This window comes from Rutidosis leptorrhynchoides, chromosome 11 (assembly GCF_046630445.1).
Source record: "Rutidosis leptorrhynchoides isolate AG116_Rl617_1_P2 chromosome 11, CSIRO_AGI_Rlap_v1, whole genome shotgun sequence".
NCBI lineage: Eukaryota > Viridiplantae > Streptophyta > Magnoliopsida > Asterales > Asteraceae > Rutidosis > Rutidosis leptorrhynchoides.
Genome location: NC_092343.1, coordinates 253,280,001 through 253,292,500, shown reverse-complemented (window position 1 = coordinate 253,292,500; position 12,500 = coordinate 253,280,001).

Sequence of the window (12,500 nt, the reverse complement as noted above, 5' to 3'; positions counted from 1 at the left end):
AACTATATCCAAAAATTATGGTTAAACTCAAAGTGGAAGTATGTTTTCTAAAATAGTCATCTAGACGTCGTTCTTTCGACTGAAATGACTACCTTTACAAAAATGACTTGTAACTTATTTTTCCGACTATAAACCTATACTTTTTCTGTTTAGATTCATAAAATAGGGTTCAATATGAAACCATATCAATTTTATTCACTCAAAACGGATTTAAAATGAAGAAGTTATGGGTATAACAAGATTGGATAATTTTTCTCATTTTAGCTACGTGAAAATTGGTAACAAATCTATTCCAACCATAACTTAATCAACTTGTATTGTATATTATGTAATCTTGAGATACCATAGACACGTATACAATGTTTCCACCTATCATGTTGACACATCTATATATATTTCGGAATAACCATAGACACTCTATATGTGAATGTTGGAGTTAGCTATACAGGGTTGAGGTTGATTCCAAAATATATATAGTTTGAGTTGTGATTAATACTGAGATACGTATACACTGGGTCGTGGATTGATTCAAGATAATATTTATCGATTTATTTCTGTACATCTAACTGTGGACAACTAGTTGTAGGTTACTAACGAGGACAGCTGACTTAATAAACTTAAAACATCAAAATATATTAAAAGTGTTGTAAATATATTTTGAACATACTTTGATATATATGTATATTTTGTTATAGGTTCGTGAATCAACCAGTGGCCAAGTCTTACTTCCCGACGAAGTAAAAATCTGTGAAAGTGAGTTATAGTCCCACTTTTAAAATCTAATATTTTTGGGATGAGAATACATGCAGGTTTTATAAATGATTTACAAAATAGACACAAGTACGTGAAACTACATTCTATGGTTGAATTATCGAAATCGAATATGCCCCTTTTTATTAAGTCTGGTAATCTAAGAATTAGGGAACAGACACCCTAATTGACGCGAATCCTAAAGATAGATCTATCGGGCCCAACAAGCCCCATCCAAAGTACCGGATGCTTTAGTACTTCGAAATTTATATCATATCCGAAGGGTGTCCCGGAATGATGGGGATATTCTTATATATGCATCTTGTTAATGTCGGTTACCAGGTGTTCACCATATGAATGATTTTTATCTCTATGTATGGGATGTATATTGAAATATGAAATCTTGTGGTCTATTATTATGATTTGATATATATAGGTTAAACCTATAACTCACCAACATTTTTGTTGACGTTTTAAGCATGTTTATTCTCAGGTGATTATTAAGAGCTTCCGCTATCGCATACTTAAATAAGGACGAGATTTGGAGTCCATGCTTGTATGATATTGTGTAAAAACTGCATTCAAGAAACTTATTTTGTTGTAACATATTTGTATTGTAAACCATTATGTAATGGTCGTGTGTAAACAGGATATTTTAGATTATCATTATTTGATAATCTACGTAAAGCTTTTTAAACCTTTATTGATGAAATAAAGGTTATGGTTTGTTTTAAAATGAATGCAGTCTTTGAAAAACGTCTCATATAGAGGTCAAAACCTCGCAACGAAATCAATTAATATGGAACGTTTTTAATCAATAAGAACGGGACATTTCAGTTGGTATCAGAGCGTTGGTCTTAGAGAACCAGAATTTTGCATTAGTGTGTCTTATCGAGTTTGTTAGGATGCATTAGTGAGTCTGGACTTCGACCGTGTTTACTTGAAAAATGATTGCTTAACAAATTTTGTTGGAAACTATATATTTTTAACATGTGAATATTATGTGATATATTAATCTCTTAACGCGTTTGATATTATGTGATAGATGTCTACCTCTAGAACAAGTCCCATTGACTCACCTAATAATAATGAAGAGTCAAATGTAAATTGGAATGATTCGTGGACTGATTCACAAGTTCCCGAAGAGGAACCGGAAGAAGAGTCGGAACCGGAAGAAGAATCGGAACCGGAAGAAGAATCGGAACCGGATGAAGAAATAGAATCGGTGGGGGAAATAATAAAACGGTTAAGTAAAAGAAAATCCTCAACCAACCGACCAAGGTTAATTATGGTCAATGGTGTTTCCGCCAAGGAACCAAAATATTGGGAGGATTACCAATTCTCCGATGAATCGGATTCCGACGAGAATTCCGATGATGTTATAGAAATTACCCCAACTGAATTTAAAAAGGCAAAAGAAAATAATAAGGGAAAGGGCATAAAAATAGAGAAATCTAATTCCAACCCCGATGAACTTTATATGTATCGTCAACCCCCGAAGTCCTTAAGTTGTAACAATTACCCGGGAACCTCTAAACCACCAGGTTTTTCTAAACCAATGTGGAAAACGACGGCTCGTATTAGGGGAACATCATATATCCCTAGAAACTTGGCAAAACGAACCAAAACCGAAGAAGAAGAAACAAGCGAGTCGGAATAAGATAGTTGTATTCGTATGGTGTAATATATGTAATATAGTGTGCTTATGCTTTATGATATATGTAAAAATTGCTTGTATTAATAAGTATTTTTTTTATGAATCTAACTCTTGTCTATTTTACAGTATAAAAACACAAAATGGATAGACAACCCAATATTTTAAGAGACCTACCCGGAGACATGATTGATGAAATCTTGTCTAGAGTCGGTCAGAATTCTTCGGCACAACTATTTAAGGCGAGATCAGTTTGTAAGACATTTGAAGAACGTTCCAAGAATGCCTTGGTTTATAAAAGGCTTTCGTTCGAAAGATGGGGGATATCACATTGGGAAATCCATAAGTTACGATGTGTTTACTTTGACGCATATATTGCGGGGAACCCAAATGCTATTTTACGCAATGGGTTAAGAAATTATTTTGACTCAATATATCCGAATATTGGACTTCGTGATTTAGAAAAAGCGGCTAACATGCAACATAAAGAAGCATGTTATGCTTACAGATTAGTAATGTTCGCTTCTCACCAAAGTGAGAACAAGAACATCGGGCTACAACTATTAAACAAAATGTTTCCACAAGTGACGAAGTCGGTAATTGGGGTAAGAAATGAGGTTTTTAGATTGTTACGGGACTGTTGGACATTACGTAACCCTCGCCCCTTTGACGACGTTACAACATGCTGTCTTATCAACGGCCATAACGGTTATGTTCCACAAGACCAAGGATGGGAAGTAATCCTAGTAAAACCAGAATGCATGACTTGTTTCTGGACGTATGAATTACGTGTCTTTATTGCCTTTGCTGAACGACTTGTGTACTAGCTAGAATTATCTTCACAACCATCTTGTATCAAATTTATTGTGTGCTATATTTCATGCTATATGTAAAATAAGCGGTATTGTAAGTTTGTAAAATATTGTGTAAAAGTTTGAACGCGAAATATTATTATAATCAGTTTTTCATATAGAATTGTAGTAGTTGAATTGTATATTAGCTACTAAGTATGAACTTAACGGGTAGGTACTACCCGAATTTAAACTTATAAAACGCTAATATGAAGAAAAAGCTTTTATAAATGAGTTCATATTATGCTACGAAATACTATTAACTACTCTTAATATTCTGTATGATTAACTTGTTCCATTTGACTATTTTGAAGGAAATGGCACCGACTACTCGACACACCGTGAATATGAATGAAGAGGAATTCCGTACTTTTCTAGCTTCAAACATAGCCGCAGTACAGGCTGCGCTACATACCAACAATAACTTTGGATCTAGCAGTACAGGAAATCGTGTAGGATGCACCTACAAAGAATTTACTGCCTGCAAATCTTTGGAATTTGATGGAACCGAAGGACCGATCGGATTGAAACGGTGGACCGAGAAGGTCGAATCGGTGTTTGCCATAAGTAAGTGTACTGAAGAGGACAAAGTGAAGTACGCTACGCATACCATCACAGGTTCTTCGTTAACATGGTGGAATACCTATTTAGAGCAAGTGGGACAAGACAATGCGTACGCACTACCGTGGTCAGCATTCAAGCACTTGATGAACGAGAAGTACCGTCCCAGAACTGAGGTCAATAAGCTCAAGACAGAACTTAGAGGGTTACGAACCCAAGGATTTGATATTACCACGTACGAAAGACGATTCACAGAATTGTGCCTATTGTGTCCGGGAGCATTCGAAGATGAGGAAGAGAAGATCGACGCATTTGTGAAAGGATTACCGGAAAGAATCCAAGAAGATATAAGTTCACACGAGCCCGCCTCCATACAACAGGCATGTAGAATGGCTCACAAACTAGTGAACCAGATTGAAGAAAGAATTAAAGAACAGACTGCTGAAGAGGCCAATGTGAAGCAAGTCAAAAGAAAGTGGGAGGAAAACGGTGATAAGAATCACCAATACAACAACAACAGCAATTACAACAATAATCGCAACAATTATCCCAACAATCGCAACATCAATCGCAACTACAACAAACGGCCCAATAGAAACAACAACAACAACAACAGCAACTACAACAATCATCCCAACAACAATAATAACCGCAATAACAACAACAATCAGAAGCAGCTATGCCAAAGGTGTGAAAAGTATCACTCGGGGTTCTGCACCAAATTTTGCAACAAGTGTAAAAGAAATGGTCATAGCGCGGCGAAGTGTGAGGTCTACGGACAAGGGGTTAATAGAACGAAAGGAACAAATGGTGTCGGAACGAGTAATGGCGGAGCAAGTAGTGTCGGAGCAAGTTATGCCAATGTAGTTTGTTATAAATGTGGAAAACCGGGCCACATTATTAGAAATTGCCCGAACCAGGAGAACACGAATGGACAAGGCCGCAGAAGAGTTTTCAATATTAATGCGGCAGAGGCACAAGAAGACCCGGAGCTTGTTACGGGTACGTTTCTTATTGACAATAAATCTGCTTACATTTTATTTGATTCGGGTGCGGATAGAAGCTATATGAGTAGAGATTTTTGTGCTAAATTAAGTTGTCCATTGACGCCTTTGGATAGTAAATTTTTACTCGAATTAGCAAATGGTAAATTAATTTCAGCAGATAATATATGTCGGAATCGAGAAATTAAACTGGTTAGCGAAACATTTAAGATTGATTTGATACCAGTAGAGTTAGGGAGTTTTGATGTGATAATCGGTATGGACTGGTTGAAAGAAGTGAAAGCAGAGATCGTTTGTTACAAAAATGCAATTCGCATTATACGAGAAAAAGGAAAACCCTTAATGGTGTACGGAGAAAAGGGCAACACGAAGCTACATCTTATTAGTAATTTGAAGGCACAAAAACTAATAAGAAAAGGTTGCTATGCTGTTCTAGCACACGTCGAGAAAGTACAAACTGAAGAAAAGAGCATCAATGATGTTCCCGTCGCAAAAGAATTTCCCGATGTATTTCCGAAAGAATTACCGGGATTACCCCCACATCGATCCGTTGAATTTCAAATAGATCTTGTACCAGGAGCTGCACCAATAGCTCGTGCTCCTTACAGACTCGCACCCAGTGAGATGAAAGAACTACAAAGCCAATTACAAGAACTTTTAGAGCGTGGTTTCATTCGACCAAGCACATCACCGTGGGGAGCTCCTATTTTGTTTGTCAAGAAGAAAGATGGTACATTCAGGTTGTGTATCGACTACCGAGAGTTGAACAAACTTACCATCAAGAATCGCTACCCACTACCGAGAATCGACGACTTATTTGATCAACTACAAGGCTCGTCTGTTTATTCAAAGATTGACTTACGTTCCGGGTATCATCAAATGCGGGTGAAAGAAGATGATATTCCAAAGACTGCTTTCAGAACACGTTACGGTCATTACGAGTTTATGGTCATGCCATTTGGTTTAACTAATGCACCAGCTGTGTTCATGGACCTTATGAACCGAGTGCGTGGACCATACCTTGACAAGTTTGTCATTGTTTTCATTGATGACATACTTATTTACTCAAAGAATGACCAAGAACACGGTAAAAATTTGAGAAAGGTGTTAGAAATATTGAGGAAGGAAGAATTGTACGCTAAGTTTTCAAAGTGTGCATTTTGGTTGGAAGAAGTTCAATTCCTCGGTCACATAGTGAACAAAGAAGGTATTAAGGTGGATCCGGCAAAGATAGAAACTGTTGAAAAGTGGGAAACCCCGAAAACTCCGAAACACATACGCCAGTTTTTAGGACTAGCTGGTTACTACAGAAGGTTCATCCAAGACTTTTCCAGAATAGCAAAACCCTTGACTGCATTAACGCATAAAGGGAAGAAATTTGAATGGAATGATGAACAAGAGAAAGCGTTTCAGTTATTGAAGAAAAAGCTAACTACGGCACCTATATTGTCATTGCCTGAAGGGAATGATGATTTTGTGATTTATTGTGACGCATCAAAGTAAGGTCTCGGTTGTGTATTAATGCAACGAACGAAGGTGATTGCTTATGCGTCTAGACAATTGAAGATTCACGAACAAAATTATACGACGCATGATTTGGAATTAGGCGCAGTTGTTTTTGCATTAAAGACTTGGAGGCACTACTTATATGGGGTCAAAAGTATTATATATACCGACCACAAAAGTCTTCAACACATATTTAATCAGAAACAACTGAATATGAGGCAGCGTAGGTGGATTGAATTATTGAATGATTACGACTTTGAGATTCGTTACCACCCGGGGAAGGCAAATGTGGTAGCCGATGCCTTGAGCAGGAAGGACAGAGAACCCATTCGAGTAAAATCTATGAATATAATGATTCATAATAACCTTACTACTCAAATAAAGGAGGCGCAACAAGGAGTTTTAAAAGAGGGAAATTTAAAGGATGAAATACCCAAAGGATCGGAGAAGCATCTTAATATTCGGGAAGACGGAACCCGGTATAGGGCTGAAAGGATTTGGGTACCAAAATTTGGAGATATGAGAGAAATGGTACTTAGAGAAGCTCATAAAACCAGATACTCAATACATCCTGGAACGGGGAAGATGTACAAGGATCTCAAGAAACATTTTTGGTGACCGGGTATGAAAGCCGATGTTGCTAAATACGTAGGAGAATGTTTGACGTGTTCTAAGGTCAAAGCTGAGCATCAGAAACCATCAGGTCTACTTCAACAACCCGAAATCCCTGAATGGAAATGGGAAAACATTACCATGGATTTCATCACTAAATTGCCAAGGACTGCAAGTGGTTTTGATACTATTTGGGTAATAGTTGATCATCTCACCAAATCAGCACACTTCCTGCCAATAAGAGAAGATGACAAGATGGAGAAGTTAGCACGACTGTATTTGAAGGAAGTCGTCTCCAGACATGGAATACCAATCTCTATTATCTCTGATAGGGATGGCAGATTTATTTCAAGATTCTGGCAGACATTACAGCAAGCACTAGGAACTCGTCTAGACTTGAGTACTGCCTATCATCCACAAACTGATGGGCAGAGCGAAAGGATGATACAAACGCTTGAAGACATGCTACGAGCATGTGTTATTGATTTCGGAAACAGTTGGGATCGACACTTACCGTTAGTAGAATTTTCCTACAACAACAGGTACCATTCAAGCATTGAGATGGCGCCGTTTGAAGCACTTTATGGTAGAAAGTGCAGGTCTCCAATTTGTTGGAGTGAAGTGGGGGATAGACAGATTACGGGTCCGGAGATTATACAAGAAACTACCGAGAAGATCATCCAAATTCAACAACGGTTGAAAACCGCCCAAAGTCGACAAAAGAGCTACGCTGACATTAAAAGAAAAGATATAGAATTTGAAATTGGAGAGATGGTCATGCTTAAAGTTGCACCTTGGAAAGGCGTTGTTCGATTTGGTAAACGAGGGAAATTAAATCCAAGGTATATTGGACCATTCAAGATTATTGATCGTGTCAGACCAGTAGCTTACCGACTTGAGTTACCTCAACAACTCGCGACTGTACATAACACTTTCCACGTCTCGAATTTGAAGAAATGTTTTGCTAAAGAAGATCTCACTATTCCGTTAGATGAAATCCAAATCAACGAAAAACTTCAATTCATCGAAGAACCCGTCGAAATAATGGATCGTGAGGTTAAAAGACTTAAGCAAAACAAGATACCAATTGTTAAGGTTCGATGGAATGCTCGTAGAGGACCCGAGTTCACCTGGGAGCATGAAGATCAGATGAAGAAGAAATACCCGCATCTATTTCTAGAAGATTCGTCAACACCTTCAACATGTTAAAATTTCGGGACGAAATTTATTTAACGGGTAGGTACTGTAGTGACCCGAACTTTTCCATGTTTATATATATTAATTGAGATTGATATTTACATGATTAAATGTTTCCAACATATTAAGCAATCAAACTTGTTAAGACTTGATTAATTGAAATAGGTTTCATATAGACAATTGACCACCCAAGTTGACCGGTGATTCACGAACGTTAAAACTTGTAAAAACTATATGATGACATATATATGGTTATATATATAGTTAACATGATATTATGATAAGTAAACATATCATTAATTATATTAACAATGAACTACATATGTAAAAACAAGACTACTAACTTAATGATTTTGAAACGAGACATATATGTAACGATTATCGTTGTAACGATATTTAATGTATATATATCACATTAAGAGATATTCGTACATCATAATATCATGATAATATAATAATTTAAAATCTCTTTTGATATTATAAACATTGGGTTAACAACATTTAACAGGATCGTTAACCTAAAGGTTTCAAAACAACATTTACATGTAACGACTAACGATGACTTAACGACTCAGTTAAAATGTATATACATGTAGTGTTTTAATATGTATTCATACACTTTTGAAAGACTTCAAGACACTTATCAAAATACTTCTACTTAACAAAAATGCTTACAATTACATCCTCGTTCAGTTTCATCAACAATTCTACATGTATGCACCCATATTCGTACTCGTACAATACACAGCTTTTAGATGTATGTACTATTGGTATATACACTCCAATGATCAGCTCTTAGCAGCCCATGTGAGTCACCTAACACATGTGGGAACCATCATTTGGCAACTAGCATGAAATATCTCATAAAATTACAAAAATATGAGTAATCATTCATGACTTATTTACATGAAAACAAAATTACATATCCTTTATATCTAATCCATACACCAACGACCAAAAACACCTACAAACACTTTCATTCTTCAATTTTCTTCAACTAATTGATCTCTCTCAAGTTCTATCTTCAAGTTCTAAGTGTTCTTCATAAATTCCAAAAGTTCTAGTTTCATAAAATCAAGAATACTTTCAAGTTTGCTAGCTCACTTCCAATCTTGTAAGGTGATCATCCAACCTCAAGAAATCTTTGTTTCTTATAGTAGGTTATCATTCTAATACAAGGTAATAATCATATTCAAACTTTGGTTCAATTTCTATAACTATAACAATCTTATTTCAAGTGATGATCTTACTTGAACTTGTTTTCGTGTCATGATTCTGCTTCAAGAACTTCGAGCCATCCAAGGATCCATTGAAGCTAGATCCATTTTTCTCTTTTCCAGTAGGTTTATCCAAGGAACTTAAGGTAGTAATGATGTTCATAACATCATTCGATTCATACATATAAAGCTATCTTATTCGAAGGTTTAAACTTGTAATCACTAGAACATAGTTTAGTTAATTCTAAACTTGTTCGCAAACAAAAGTTAATCCTTCTAACTTGACTTTTAAAATCAACTAAACACATGTTCTATATCTATATGACATGCTAACTTAATGATTTAAAACCTGGAAACACGAAAAACACCGTAAAACCGGATTTACGCCGTCGTAGTAACACCGAGGGCTGTTTTGGGTTAGTTAATTAAAAACTATGATAAACTTTGATTTAAAAGTTGTTATTCTGAGAAAATGATTTTTATTATGAACATGAAACTATATCCAAAAATTATGGTTAAACTCAAAGTGGAAGTATGTTTTCTAAAATAGTCATCTAGACGTCGTTCTTTCGACTGAAATGACTACCTTTACAAAAATGACTTGTAACTTATTTTTCCGACTATAAACCTATACTTTTTCTGTTTAGATTCATAAAATAGGGTTCAATATGAAACCATATCAATTTGATTCACTCAAAACGGATTTAAAATGAAGAAGTTATGGGTAAAACAAGATTGGATAATTTTTCTCATTTTAGCTACGTGAAAATTGGTAACAAATCTATTCCAACCATAACTTAATCAACTTGTATTGTATATTATGTAATCTTGAGATACCATAGACACGTATACAATGTTTCCACCTATCATGTCGACACATCTATATATATTTCGGAATAACCATAGACACTCTATATGTGAATGTTGGAGTTAGCTATACAGGGTTGAGGTTGATTCCAAAATATATATAGTTTGAGTTGTGATCAATACTGAGATACGTATACACTGGGTCGTGGATTGATTCAAGATAATATTTATCGATTTATTTCTGTACATCTAACTGTGGACAACTAGTTGTAGGTTACTAACGAGGACAGCTGACTTAATAAACTAAAAACATCAAAATATATTAAAAGTGTTGTAAATATATTTTGAACATACTTTGATATATATGTATATATTGTTATAGGTTCGTGAATCAACCAGTGGCCAAGTCTTACTTCCCGACGAAGTAAAAATCTGTGAAAGTGAGTTATAGTCCCACTTTTAAAATCTAATATTTTTGGGATGAGAATACATGCAGGTTTTATAAATGATTTACAAAATAGACACAAGTACGTGAAACTACATTCTATGGTTGAATTATCGAAATCGAATATGCCCCTTTTTATTAAGTCTGGTAATCTAAGAATTAGGGAACAGACACCCTAATTGACGCGAATCCTAAAGATAGATCTATCGGGCCCAACAAGCCCCATCCAAAGTACCGGATGCTTTAGTACTTCGAAATTTATATCATATCCGAAGGGTGTCCCGGAATGATGGGGATATTCTTATATATGCATCTTGTTAATGTCGATTACCAGGTGTTCACCATATGAATGATTTTTATCTCTATGTATGGGATGTATATTGAAATATGAAATCTTGTGGTCTATTATTATGATTTGATATATATAGGTTAAACCTATAACTCACCAACATTTTTGTTGACGTTTTAAGAATGTTTATTCTCAGGTGATTATTAAGAGCTTCCGCTATCGCATACTTAAATGAGGACGAGATTTGGAGTCCATGCTTGTATGATATTGTGTAAAAACTGCATTCAAGAAACTTATTTTGTTGTAACATATTTGTATTGTAAACCATTATGTAATGGTCGTGTGTAAACAGGATATTTTAGATTATCATTATTTGATAATCTACGTAAAGCTTTTTAAACCTTTATTGATGAAATAAAGGTTATGGTTTGTTTTAAAATGAATGCAGTCTTTGAAAAACGTCTCATATAGAGGTCAAAACCTCGCAACGAAATCAATTAATATGGAACGTTTTTAATCAATAAGAACGGGACATTTCAATCCTCGCCCGCTTTTAGGCTTTCTTAAGCCAAAAAACGAACTCCCCACCGAGGAGAAGGGGTAATTCCGGTCGGGAATGGAGTATATTGGCACACAGTAGTCGAGAACAAAGTTCGACTAGTGACTCAACTCGCACGCCCTCGTCCAGGAACACCCAGTCCCCTATATATACATATTGCACAAAAAGTGAAGTGACAGGAACAGACATTGATTTTCTGAGGAATCATAATTTTTCAAAATCATGGCGTCGTGCTTGATTTAGCTTGGCAATGGGCTAAAAATCCAAGTCGCGACTTAGATTTAGCTTGGCAGTGGCCTAGAAAACCAAGTCGCGACTTGGTTTGCTAGGTGACGACCAGGCCGTGGCTATTATTTCTCGGTCACGACTTGGTTTTCGGGGCCACGACTTGGGGTTTGGCTTCGTGTTATAGGGTCACTCGTTACTTGTTATAGGGTCACTCGTTACTCGTAATCGCTCTCCGGCTTCGCTAGGCAACCTCTAGTAGCATGCACTTTCCGACCCAACATCTGGGTACCAGGGCATGGAGTGGACATGGTACCCCCTATATATACATATTGCACAAAAAGTGTAGTGACAGGAACAGACATTGATTTTCTGAGGAGTCATAATTTTTTTAAATGCACGACGTCGTGCTTGATTTAGCTTGGCAATGGGCTATAAATCCAAGTCGCGACTAAGATTTAGCTTGGCAGTGGCCTAGAAAACTAAGTCGCGACTTGGTTTGCTAGGTGACGACCAGGCCATGGCTCATATTTCTCGGTCACGACTTGGTTTTCGGGGCCACGACTTGGTGTTTGGCTTCATGTTATAGGGTCACTCATTACTCGTAATCGCTCTCCGGCTTCGCTAGGCAACCTCTATTGCCTTGCACTTTCCGACCCCTTGTCTGGGTACCAGGGCATGGAGTGGACATGGTACCCCCTATATATACATATTGCACAAAAAGTGAAGTGACAGGAACAGACATTGATTTTCTGAGGAGTCATAATTTTTCATACAGTGCTCAAATCATGTCGGATCGACCTGAAATTTTGCACGACTCTTA